Here is a 14347-nt window from a genome sequence, read left to right as displayed (position 1 = left end):
GGAAAAATAGGGTGGCGGATGCCCTCTCTTGAAGGGGAGAAAATGTAGAGGAATCTATGTGTTCTGCAATGATTTCATTTCCCACTCTATTGTGGGTTGATGAACTGAAGCAGAGTTACCAAAACTCTAAGGAGCTGGCTGAATTGTTGGAACAACTCCAGGCCAACCAAGACATCCCTAAGGGTTTTTCCCTACAACAAGGACTGATCATAAGAAAATGAAGGATAGTATTGGCTCCTGAATCTGAGTTTAAAAAAATGTATTACATTATGTGCACCACAATCCTCAAGCAGGCCATTCGGGCTATTTGAAAACATATCAAAGGGCTAAGCATGATTTCTACTAGAGGGGTATGAAGAAAGATGTTAAAAGTATAGTGAAGGAATGTGACACGTGCCAAATGATGAAGTATGAAACCTCACATCTAGCGGGGCTGCTTCAGCCCTTGCCTATTCCACAACAGCCATGGTCTAACATATCACTGGATTTTATTGAAGGATTGCCAATTTCTAAAGGGGGTAAGTGTGATATGTGTAGTGGTAGACCGTTTCACTAAATACGCCCATTTCATGGTATTGGCCCACCCATATACATCACAAGTGGTGGTAGAGGAGTTCATGAAGCATGCTTTCAAGCTTCAGAGATTTCCTAAGTCGGTAGTATCTGATCGGGACCCTATTTTTCTAAGTTCTTTTTGGAAGGCTCTTTTTCATTCTCAAGGTTCCTCACTAGATTTCAGCTCAGGTTACCATCCACAGACATATGGCTAGATTGAAGTGACAAACAGGTCTATTGAAGGGTACCTAAGGTGTTATGTTGGTGTGAAACAGGTTTCGTCACAGTGAATATCGATGGTAAAGTGGTGGTATAATACCACCTACCACACAACTATAAAGATGACTCAATTTGAGGCTGTTGACGGCTACCCACCCCAACTTTACTTTCATACATACCAAGTACTAGTTTGAATGAAGCAGCTGACCAACTAATGAGAAGCAGAGATCTGATTATCAATTTACTAAGGCACAATTTAACAGAGGCTCAAAATAGAATGAAGCATTATCTAGATAAAAAGAGAACTGAATAGGAATTTGAGAAAGGAGAATGGGTGTATATGAAACTACAACCCTATAGGCAGAAAACAGTAGCTCTAAGGCACAACATGAAATTGGCCCCTAGATATTATGGGCCGTTCGAAATCAAAGAAAACATTGGCAAGGTGGCTTACCGTCTGAAGTTACCTGAGTCCTCCAAGATTCACCCTATGGTCCATGTCTCCTGCTTGAAGAAGAGACTGGTGTAACGACCCGATCCTATATTTTTAAGGTGATAAATTACGAATAATTTTATTAAGTTCAATAAATGAGTTAAAGCCCATAAAAGAATTTATCGAATAGATTATTTTTAAATTGAACCTAGTGTTAAGGCTCTATTATTATTATTTTATTTATATTTTTTTAACTCCAAGCTCTTGAGTGTTAGACTCCAAACACTATTACCATTGTGCTTTCCTTATCATAATAAAACTCCTAACGGATTTCCTCTATTAACCACAACCATACATGTCTCTTTCCCTAGGATTTATTTTTTTAAACGTTCTCTATCACCTTTATATAGATGTATATACGGTTTAGACCTCGTTCCTTGTCAGTCTATCACTGCATGCATGGGCTTTATCGTAACCGTTTCCTCCGCATGCATTTTTATCTTTCCTTTTGGTTCTCAACCAGCTAGGTTTATAAATATGTTTAGCCTTTCTACATGAAAAGAATAGTCCACTGTCGCCCAACGTCAAAATACACTCACGCACATAGAGCACCCTTTCATGAACTCTCCGAATGCTCAGCTCGTCCACTAGACCACTTACCTCGATGGAACCACCACACCCCGTAAGCCACGAGCACACAAGCTCCCTCCACCGTGAGCCTCTTCCTCTAAGCCGTTCCTCCCTCTGCCGTGAACTACCACGGAAACCAAGCTCATGCACCCACACGGCACCAACCATCAGCCACGATGACACCACTGCCCAGAACACACCGACGCCACCTCAAGGAAGACGGAACCACCCCTGTGCTGCCCTAGCACCGCCCAACACCAACACTGCAAACCTCCTTGCACCACCACCAAAAGCCTCTGTTTTTCCTCACCAAAAACAAAGTGTGCATTCTCCCTCGTCAGCCACCACATCTCGTCGAAAATGGCCACACATCACGGCCACAGCTCGGTCGTGCTACCCCAACGCCACCATCACCTCAGACCTGCCTTGTCCCTCATGGTGAGCCATCGCTGAACGATCCCACTTCTTCTCCGTCCCTTTTGCTCATTGTATTCACTCTCTCTCATCTCTCTCTCTCTCTCTCTCAAGCTTTCGGTTTCTCTCTATCTATCAAATCTTGAGCCACCGAGGAACCACCCAGCTCCGCCGTGAAGCACCACCAAGCCCATCGTAAGCCACGAACGCCCAAGCTCGATCTCCTCTGTAAGTGATCTCTCGTTCTCTCTGTGATAAAAACCAGTACGCCCCTCCCTCGTGTGATCAATCTATTAAGTCCCATGCCTTTAATTTATAGGTTGGAGTAATTACGTTAGTCTTAGTGTACTGTATAGGTAATATAGACTTATTATAAATGGATGGACAGATTTATGTGTTGAGTTTATTGGGATGTATAGATATATATATATATATATATATATTGATTTGAAAGAGTTACGCACGAAAGGGTGGACTATTTTAGAAAAATTGACGAAACGTCGAAAAATTTAAGTTAGACATATAAACTCTAGATATACAGAATTGATGTTAATATCATGGAGTCAATATGATTTTAGAGTTATGAAGGATCAAGATTTATGGAAATATAGGTTAATTTAGAAATTCAGGTTTTTGATTACAAAGTATGTGTTAAGTTAGAAATTTACGCAAGTTACGTGTATTTTATAGGTTATTAGTTGCGCCCCAAAAATATTGGATCAACACTACGAGGTAAGTAGTATGATCATACCCTTACATGTATGTACAATAAACGACATGTCTTTTATAAAAATATTTTACATGTATGCCCTTCATTGCTTTCTTTAAGGTCGAAAAAGACAGATCTACAGCTTTCTGGCAACTCCTAAGAGACACGCATGGCACAAGCAGATTCACAGGTCGAAAATCATTCGGAGGAAAGTGGTGGTTTTGTGAAAATCACCGTGTGTGGTTCTCACACGCCACCCACATCTTCCCGTGGTCCTCACGCACCACCCCTTTCTGCAGCTCTTCTTGACACGAGCGAGATCACTGGACTTGCCACCACCAGACCTTTCAGATCTGACCTTTGTGGTTGAAAAGAGACAAGTGTGTTGCCTTCACGAGCCATCACAAATTCTGAAGTCTACCAGAGTTGGTCCAAACTCTAATCCGTATTTTTTTGCATCTATCTTACTGCTTTCCTTTTTGGGTTCCTTATTGTTAATTAAAATAAAAAAGAGTTCATCTCTCGGACATTTGTCTGTAAATGTTGAGTCATTTCTTTCTATGAAGGGTGAGGTTGAGTCTCTGTTTAGGCAGAGTGTTGTCTCTTGGATGTTTGCCTATAGAGAGTATCAGCAACAGTAAAGACCAGATCAGTCACAAAAGGAAATAGTGTACTAGTAGAGTTCCAAATGCATTATTTTGGTTTATGATGTCATGTTTGATATGAGGACATCTCAGCATGTATCCAATCATGGATGTAAGTTTTTTTTTTATGAATGAAGATGATAGTTTCCCTCAAAAAAAAAATTATCAAAGTACGCCTATCGTGATACTAATTAATTCTATAGTTGCAGAAGACATAACCATGAAATTATAAAGTACCAAAGAAACTAAACATAACCATAGGTCCATAAAGAGAGTAGAACCTTGTAAAACATTAGATCCATACATTAATACATGTCCAAATAAAAAGTTCCACAATTTGCACAAATTAGACTAAACATTGTCTTCTAAAGTTCATTACAAGAAAACTGTTTATTTTTTGTCAGTTATTTTTTGTAAAAATTATAAGTCTATTCTCGTCGCAAATACTTATTTTTCTTGTAAATATGTCATCATAAATACTCATTTTTCTCATGAAATTCATAAACAAACTGAGCTGTGTTGTAGGCATTTGCCCAAACTCACGTACGGTAGATAGTTAAGCTGGTTGTAGGGATAGTCGACAAGATCCTATACTTTTTGGCTCTACTCGGCACTTGCACTAACAGCGATGGTTCAAAGATTTGGACATCAGGTGCATGGGACTACCACGGGAGTATTATGACTCTTTAAAAGAAATTGATTGCATTTAATTTTGTACCACCAAGTTTTCTAAACTTATGATATTGGTTTGTTTTGATAAAGCATGTGGTGCCCCCAATTCCTCGTTTGGGATGTAACAGAGTCTTGGAGCTTTGGGACATGCGACATATGGTTACATACTCCATTCATGACAGTTAATATGTAATGCATCCTAGTATGCAATAGTCGCATCAGAATAAGGATGACTAGATATAACATATGCTAGAATGACTAAAATATCCCAATAGCACTAATAATCATCATAAGTTCAACTTCGGAGTAGCATCTCCATAATACAACATACTTAAAATAACAAGTATAAGTGGTTAGATAAACTCTTTTATATGCTCTAAGGTACGAAGTGTTAAAGTTATGAACATCAAAATAAGGTCTAATCTCCTTTCGAGGTTCGACTCCTCTTCAATCAACTGGATCCATTGGTCCTGATCCATCCTGCCCGTCCTCATCTAATCTTGATACTATTTCGGGGGGAATGGTAGTAGGACTACCACAATGAGATTCTTTGAAATTTTAGCAAGTTAACAAGTAACGTACACAGAGATAAATTATGCATGACAAATGATAAACATGACATGAATCCATGCAGATAAACATGTATTATTCTTCCATCCAACTTTTTCAGAAAAAGCTTTGATGCAAATTTTCTTACAGAGAATATATATTTTTTCAATTCAACTTTAAAAAACGTAACATTTCATCATCATTAATAGGGCTGAGCTCTGACTCCGACTGAGTTGGAGTTGTCGTTTCCGACCTCTGACTGCGACTAGAGTCAGAGCCAAATTGTCCCTCCAACTCTGACTTCGATCGATGGTCGGAGCTCTGACCTCCGATCAAAACTCCAAATTTCGATCGGAACTCCGAACGGAAGTCGGAACTCCAACTTCCGAATGGAAGTTCTGATCTCCGTTCGGAGTCTGACCGTTTACTTCTCTACATTTCTAACAGATCAAAATGTATTTGGACGGAAAAATTATGTGGTGGGGAATATAAAATAAATTACTTGTTAATGTCAAAGGTAGTACTTCGAGCTAATTAAAGAGTACTACATAAATATGATCACCAAAGCCCAAGTCCAAATCTGTAAAAACAAAATACTGAAAAGATAAAAAAAAAACCTTAAATACAATAGTTTGAAAAGTAAATAACATGTATGATGTAGCCATAAGTTATAACAGTCTCATTTATAACGTAATAACAACATTGATTTAGCCTTGAAATATAACTACATAAAAATTAAACATGGATTTCACTCAAATGCTTTTTGTTCCATTGGTCATGCCTGAAATGAAGATAGAAAGTTGCAATCAATAAATGAAAAAAAATTGATAATAAGAAATTGAACACGGTAAAAGTATAATTTGATTCTTACCAAGACTCTCAAGGGTCGTCCATTCCAGATTCTCAATCATCGAAAATTATGTTAGGGTTCACAATTAGATCTATAAAATCATAAAAAGTAGAAATTAGAAACATTAAAAATAATTAAATCATCATTTAAAAGCATATAAACTTATCCGATTCAAGCCTATAGCTCTCGGTATCAACGCCAACGGTATCTAGTCCAATGGGCGTTTCACTTATCCAATTTTGTGTGCAAATGAGGGCCTCCATGGTTGACGGTGACAATGAACTCCGATAAGCATCCAACACGCGACCTCCAGTGCTAAATGCCGACTCTGAGGCAATTGTAGTGACAGGAATGGCTAGCACATCTTAGGCTACACGAGAAAGGACTGGATACTTGGTGGAATTAACTTTCCACCAAGTTAATAGCTGAAATACATCACTAGGTGCCTTGATAGCTTCCATAAAATATCGTTCAACCTCAGATGTACAATACATAATATTTCTTGTTGACATGAGTTGATGATAGTGCTATATAATACGATTGCCTCTAATCACCTGAGGAAACTGTCGATCCCGTCGGCCTTGAATGTGAGGAGCTACCAGCTGCGGATGAAGGATGACAACTATTACTGTAGTGATTATATAAGTCATCAACATCACTTTTTAGCAATCTAATAAACTCTGCAGCCTTCACTGCCTCGAGAACGAAATTTACCCACAATTCTAGAACGACCAACTTAACTCGGGGTCAAGGATCACAACCACAAATAACAATCGATTTATCTTCTCAATATTCTCCCAATATTTATCATATTTGATCTTCATCCTCGTAGCCATAGCAGATAACAATCCACCAGAGTCAGTACAACTATTTTCCAACTGCAAGTGAAGCTCTGAGAGCTCGCTGAAAAATGAGTTTGCAGTTGTATATTTGGATCTAGATTGCCGCATGATTATGTCATAAAAAATTCTTAAAAATTCAACAAAGTAGCTCACACTGGTCCAATCACGTGCGTCCGGCTCATCGAGCCCTTGTCCTGTTGGCTCCAACAAAGCATATCTCAGGCCCCCATCCTCGACCTCCATCCGCTCGAATGCTTTTTGGTACTTTTGTACCACATCCAACATCATGTATGTAGAGTTCCATCGAGTCGGAACGTCCAAACACAACATACTAGAATATTCAATCTTAAGATCTTCTGCTATTGCCTTAAACTTGGCAAGCCTTTGAGGGGAACCCCTCATATATTGTACAATGTTGCAGACTTGGGTTATGGAATCATCAACCTCTTTTAACCCTTCAACAACTATGAGGTTGATGATATGAGCACAACATCGAACGTGAATAAACTCGTGGGCCCGAATGACATCATCTCTCACCTTCGTGTTCCGCTTAAACCAATCAATTGTTGTTTCATTGGCACTGGCATTGTCAACTATAATACACAACACTTTTCAAATTCCCCAGTCCTTTAAACAATCATCCATCTTCGCCCTAATGGATACACCTTTATGATCCATAATATCTTTAAAACCAATAATTTTTTTTATGCAAAATTCACTCACTGTCAATGTAGTGTGCTGTGATACACATGTAATAGACGTTCTGTATGGAAGTCTATGTGTTAGTCGTAAACGACACTCTCTGGCTAGTGGTAATAAACATCTTCCTCATCTCCGCCTTGTCTTTCGCATGCCTCTTCATATAATCTCACATCACGGTATACCGTGATGAAATGAGAAATCGTGGCTCAACAAAACTTAAAAACTTTTGAAAGCCTCTTTTCTCGACTGTGGTAAAGGGCATCTCATCAGTAATTATCATCTCTGCAAGCATGTCCCTCAACATCTTTTCACTGTATTGAGGGATGACCATTTCTTAGTCTGTGTACCATCAGTGGCTGTAGAAGTTTGGTAACTGAGGTTGGTTTGATCAATGGCTTGCAATCCCTTCGCTATCTTATATTGTTGGCAACCATTTAGATGTGTTATTAACACACTGGTACCTTACTTCTTCGAATGGCATCCACAAAGTGATCCATAGTAATGACATCTTGCTACCGGGTTAGCAATATCACCAGGAATTTTGGTGAAATGCTCCCATGTTCACGACCTATTTTTAGAAGGTCGTGGTGGTTGATCTTGCTAAATGGGCATCTCTTCCTCTTCATTGAACATATCCTCATCCTCTATATCAACTGGGAGTGGGAGTCGACTACTTGCATAACATGTAGCTGCTCTAGATGTAGCTGCCATAGATGTGGCTCTAGGGGTGGAAGTACCCACCGGTGTAGGAGTTGTAGCATTGGCATCCACCACATCCCCTTGTGGACGATCATCTCCACTATGTCTAGGATCTATATCACAATCAATGACGCTGAAAAAATAAAGTAGAAGCAAAAAATTAGTTTAAAAATAAACTAGGCTATATTAAAAATTTAAATCAACGCAAAGATATAGGACATGTATTATTGTATCATAATGTATTATTGTATCGATGTATTATTACATCGAGGTTTGCTCGAAGTGCGCTTGACGTGGCGCTCGAGGGGAATCCATACAGAGAGGTTCACTCGTATTTCACTCGATTCAGCGCTCGAGCAGAACTCATCCAGAGAGGTTCGCTCAAACAGCGCTCGACGTGGTGCTCGAGTATAACTCTTCCAGAGAGGTTCGCTCGACTCAGCATTGGAGCGGAACCCATGCAGATAGGTTCGCTCGAAGTGCGCTCGACGTGGCGCTTGAGCAGAACTCTTCCAGAGAGGTTCGCTCGACTTGCGCTTGACATCTCGCTTGAGCCAATGTTCAAGACAACGTGTGCTCGACTTGTGCTCGACACCTCGCTCGAGCCAAATGTTCAATACAACTTAAAATTCAGGGTTTTGAGCGCCGTGATTTGTTGGGACTATATATAGAAAGCTTATTTCTGTTCTTTGGTGTGGAAAAACAGAGCAAAAACCGTAGGTGTGCTGTTCTTGATTCTTTTGCACATTTTATCAAACACATTGCATGCATACAACACAACTTACAAACACAACATACAATTCATCAAACACATTTCCTCACTACAAATTTATAAAACTAATTCACAAGAATCACAACAAAATACCAATTCATAAGAGACGTGCTGTAGAAAATTAAATTGCTTAAATTAAATTTATGGCTCGGAAACCCTTACTCTCACTTTAGGTGGAAGCTGAATAAAGGAGCAACGACGAACAACGGTATGCTGGCAACAGAGACCCGAGAGACACAAGTGGCGAGACGGCTTCACTGGTTCAAACGGACTCCGTGAGACGCGAGAGAGAAGGGAGAAGGAAGACCGAAGAAGGAAGAAGGGTGGTCCTGCGTTTTGGACCCCCTAGCATTATGAAACGACGCTGTTCCATATTAAGTGGAACGGTGTCATTTAATTTTTTTTGAAAAATCCAGCTGTAAAATGACGTTGTTTTACAGCTGGGTTTTTGTTTTTAAAAAAATCGGAGTTGAAGTCGGAGCTCCTTGGAGCTCTGATTCCGACTCCGACTCCGATTATCTATTCGGAGTTACTTCGAATTCCGACGACTCCGACTCCATCGGAGTCAGAATCGGAGCAGATGTCAGGCGGAGTCGGAAATTTCAGAATTTTGCACAGCCTTAATCATTAAGTATCATTATCAGTAACATTAACCGCATAAGGTATTGTATCATCACAGTTTCCCATATGCATTATGAGTACTTACTGATGACCATAGTATAACTCATATTGAGACTACGTTGTCTACAAACTCGTTCTCAATGCATTGATAACATAACATCATTATCATAACGTCATAATATTATATCATTATAACATTACACCATTTAGCCTTATGTATTATAACATTTGACTTCACTCTAGCGTTTTTTAAATAGAACCCATTCGAAACCCATTGATTGTTCTTCGTCCATCCAGGGGTTACCACTCCTTTTTTAATCACTCAAGAGTGGACAAAGGAGTTCCACTAGGATACTTTCACACCCTAGCCTTTGGGGTCATGACAAAAATTAAGTTTTCATGCTATGCTTGAAAATATTTTTCTTGACATGTAGGGTGAAGTTTAAAAGAAATGGCAGCTTCACATAGTGTTCAAATAGAAAATGCAAGTGTCATGTGAACAACTAAAATCAAATGCATAATGCTATGTTTCATGCTCAAAATGACAATTATAACATGAATATGGAATTTATCAATAATCATAAATAACTTATCAAAGTGTAAGTTAGAGGTCAACTTACAAATTGTCTGAATTTGAAAAATTGTAGTAGTTGTAAACAAGGTTATACTAAGTTAGGATTTGAGCTTCTAAGGAAGATGTTCATTTGAAAAGGGTTCAAAAATAGGTATTTACAAAAATACCCGTAAACTTTTCAAAATTACCACTAAAGCCCTAAATTTTTACTATTTGCAAATGAGTCCCAAAATTTATCAAACTTCACAAACCACCTATTTTCTATGTTCTAAAACCATCTATACCCTTAGAATTTTAATAATCAAAGTGAAACTATGCTAATCACACCCAACCCGTGGCATGCATTTCATTAATGCCTAAGTGTGATTTCAACTAATTAACCCCCATGGATGCACGTGTACTCAATTTTATCAAGTGACATCAATAATTACAACCTTAATGAAAAATTAAAAACTTAGGTTGAGGTCATAAAAGTTCATCCAAACACTTTAAACATGGCTCAAGACCTTAATCACCATTAAATCATCCATTAAGCATGCATTATGTTTCTAGCTTTATTCACCAAGAGATGTTTTAAGAACTTAATGAAATCATGCATTCTCATTCTTATCCTAATCACAAGACTTTTATAAATGTACATTATTCAAGCCTAGGTAAATTAACCAAAACTTCCATAAGTTAAGCATAAAGTAATCAAAACCAATGCATGCTTAGATGATCAACACAAGATAGAATTAAAGCCTATTATGGCATGCTTCTAAAAATTAAACTTTCAAGATTCATTCTAAGACATTCTTGAATCATATAAAATTATTCTAAGATATGCCATCGCTAAAAACTCAGGTTAAAAACAATTTATGAAATCCATGATCCCAATTAACCCAATTTTGAACTAAGCATGGTAACCTCAACTAAACTCAATTAAAAACTCATTCTCAAGGCATAAATGAAAGCCTAACATGCTATGCTAATACTAAACAGAGAATAGGGCAAGGTTACTTACAAAGATTCATGGCCCTTAGAGCTCCCAACACAACTTCACTTAAGCACACTCAAGAACTCTCAAGAACTTCACTCGGTTTCGCTCTATTTCTTGTTAAGGGGATAAATGCTCTCAAGACTCAAGCTAAGGCTTGGAGGAGAGGTGTGGAGAAATGAAAAAATGAGGGAGGTATTTAGAGACTTCAAGAGGGGAGGGGGACGTTGGCCTTGGTTGAAGAAGGGCTAGGTGATTGGTTGAGTGGGCGGTAGAGTGTGGTGATGAAATTTCAGCTTGTGTCATCACTTTTGTAGGTGAATAGTGTCCTAACATTTCATGATTGCTTCATTTTAGGTGCTGCAAGGTGCTATGTGGGTGCAGGTGCTGCCATGGTGCAGGAAAAAAAAAGAAAAAAAATGACATGAGGTCATGCCGTAATGTTGTCGGGTAGGGGTCTCAAAATCTGGACAGATTTTCATCTCATGCTTGCATCATTCTTGTCTTTTCTCCATGGCTGATTTGTGTAGGTATAATGTCACTCTTTGAAGAATTTTTCAGGTGGTGGAAGGTGGAGGATTGTCTACTCAGTGCTCAAGTGTGTGTAACTCATGGAAGAGGTGAAGTTGCTGAGTCGTTCAAGCTTGATGACCATCAGTTTGTGGTGTTTGGCTTGGGGGAAAACTTGGTCAAGACTTTATGATGAATTTTAGGGGCTCATGGGGATTGGAGGGAAAGGGAGGTGGCGTGTGGTGTTGGCTCAACCAAGAGCAGAAATTTCGACAAAAACACAATGCCACACTCGGTTTAGCTTTAACTAGGTTTCTAATGGAATCGATTGGGTTTTTGGTTTGGTTCCTTGGAGCCAATTCTTCCATCATTAGAACTAAACTATGAGGAATAATGTGAGGTGTTAAATGATGAAATTTTCCTTGAGAAAATTGTGCAAAAGGCATGGGCTAGGGGCTGATTTAGTGTAATGCACATGAAGGTGCACGTGTGCCGATTGTGGTGATTTGGGCATTGACATGTCTTTGCCTCTATTGAAATGTGTTGGTTCAAGATTAAACTTATAATTTGGTCTAAGAGTGATGCAATTCAGTGATAAAATAAAAGAATTTCAGATAAAAAATGTGGGAAATAATTAAAAGGAAAACTAAGCTTAAAACATGGTTTAGAGGTCACTAATCATGTATGTAACTTGATTAATGCCCTTAACTCAAGCTATAAGCTTAATTATGGTCAAGTGGAGACCTTAGGGGCATGGGGTACTTCTTGGTCTTGAGGGAAACAAATGATATGGTGTATGTGGGCTTTAATTGGAAGTATAAAAATGGAAGACAAGGCTTTTGGGCCTTGTTGGGCTTGTTGGGCTTGTGGGGTTATTTGTGTAAGTCTCTTGGTTGTGGGCTTTTGGTGTGGGTCAATAAGTGGACCTTATGTCCAGATTTGAGGGCTCATATAAGGCCTCAAAGGTCTACCAAGATTGGGTCAAAATGACATGTCTTTCTAAGGTTGGGCTAAGGCCTTCTACTATCACCAAGTTAGGCCCAAAGGCTTCATGCCTTTTTCATAGGGGTGAAAAAAAATCGGTGAACAGGTAAACCAAATCGGACTGGACCGAACTGGTGGATTTGGTCGCGTATTTTCCTTTTTTTAACAACGGTCTGGTACGATTCATATATATATATATATATATATATATTTTATATTGTATAAAATATTTTTTATATGATTTTTTATATTATTATATATATAATATATAATTATATATAACATAACTTTGTATCATATGATAATTACTATTTAATATAATATTAAATTTTAAAACCCTATATTAATAATTATATATTATCACTATAGTCTATAATACAATTATAATATATATTATAATATACTACAATATATTATCACTATTTTATTATGTACTATAATATATATACTATATCATATATATATATATTTAATATACCGGAAAAATCGGATCGAAACCGGTAAAACCAGAAGTACCGGTTTAGAGGTGTAACCGGTGCAGTATCAGCTCTTCACCCCTACTTCTTCATGTTTGAGCCTAATTTCTAAGGCTTTTCAAGAAAGGCCTAAGCTTCTTAAATCCACATGGGTCTTGGCTTATAACATCTATCCTTAGTCCATCACATCCTTAGTGATTGAGGGCTCTAGATAAAAGATTATTGAGCTTACCTCTAAATCCATCCATACTTAACCCTTTAGCTTAGCCCACTATAAATGCCAAGTGTCATTCCCCTATTGGCTTCTTGGAAATTAATCCAAAATGATCGCAAAATTTTTTTTTTCCAACAATAATAGCTTACACTATCTAAGATTAAGGGAGCTGATGGTTTAAGTCCTAACAGGCGTTTTAGGCTGGATGTTACAAAATAGATATAAAGGGGAGTATGAATATATAATTAAAATAAAATAAGTATTGGAACAATAAAATAACATGTAAGTTGGGCAAAATTTTCAGGTTTTATAACATTCTCATTTTCCCATTATCCTTTGTAACCCCCGATATAATTTAGAAAATCATTATTAATATTATTATCTATTATTATTGTTGCTATGATTTTTTGTTAAATAAAAACTTTCCTCTTTCATCCATAAGATCAACAAGTATAGAGTTTGTCAAAATGAATACATCTCTCAATTACATCTGGCCCTTCTTCCAACCAAACTACTTCAGTTTCATAGTTCAAAGCTAGCTTAGCAAGCTGATCAGCAGTGTTATTTGTAAGAGTTTTATTTAAACTTTATGTCTCACACACCCATATCCTACTAGGTTTAGAATAATTCAATACTTATCACTTAATTGATAAGTTACAATGGGATAAGATTAACTCCACTGAGATAAGATTAACTATATATCTAATTATAGTGGGACATAAAGTCTCTAAATGTCTTGATGGCAAGAAGTCTATAAATAGTACTGAAGGGTTAAGGGTTCTCACCTACAATATCAGTGTGCCTTTAACCATCGGGAGACACACAAAGGTAAAGTTGTTTGGGTGATCATTCTCTCGTAGTCAGGTCAGATTCTTTATCAAACTGTAATGGAGGGAGGTGCGTTTTCTAACTGTTATTATTTTATTATCGTGGATTATAGAAAATCAAAGACCTAATTATTAATGTTCATGTTAAAATATTTAACATGTGGTATCAGAGCTTTAGATTATAGATTTTTTATGGTATCGATAAAATATAAATTTGATATTATCGTATATTAATTTAACATCATAATACGGTGTACTTCTCCCATTTTATGTTGATATATTTCTATAGAAGAAAAACTCTCACATGATTGTTTACAATTCTATGAAATATTGATGCATCTGCTTCAATCTTTGCTTGGGTTTTATTTTATTTTCTCCCTCATTGTTTGCATTGTTGTTTGCATAAAAATTATCTGCAAATGCACAGAATCGTAACAAGTAGTAAAATGTTTTTAAAGAGAACGGATGTCGATCC

This window comes from Juglans regia, chromosome 15, assembly GCF_001411555.2.
Source record: "Juglans regia cultivar Chandler chromosome 15, Walnut 2.0, whole genome shotgun sequence".
Taxonomy (NCBI): Eukaryota; Viridiplantae; Streptophyta; class Magnoliopsida; order Fagales; family Juglandaceae; genus Juglans; species Juglans regia.
This window is presented reverse-complemented; position numbering follows the sequence as displayed.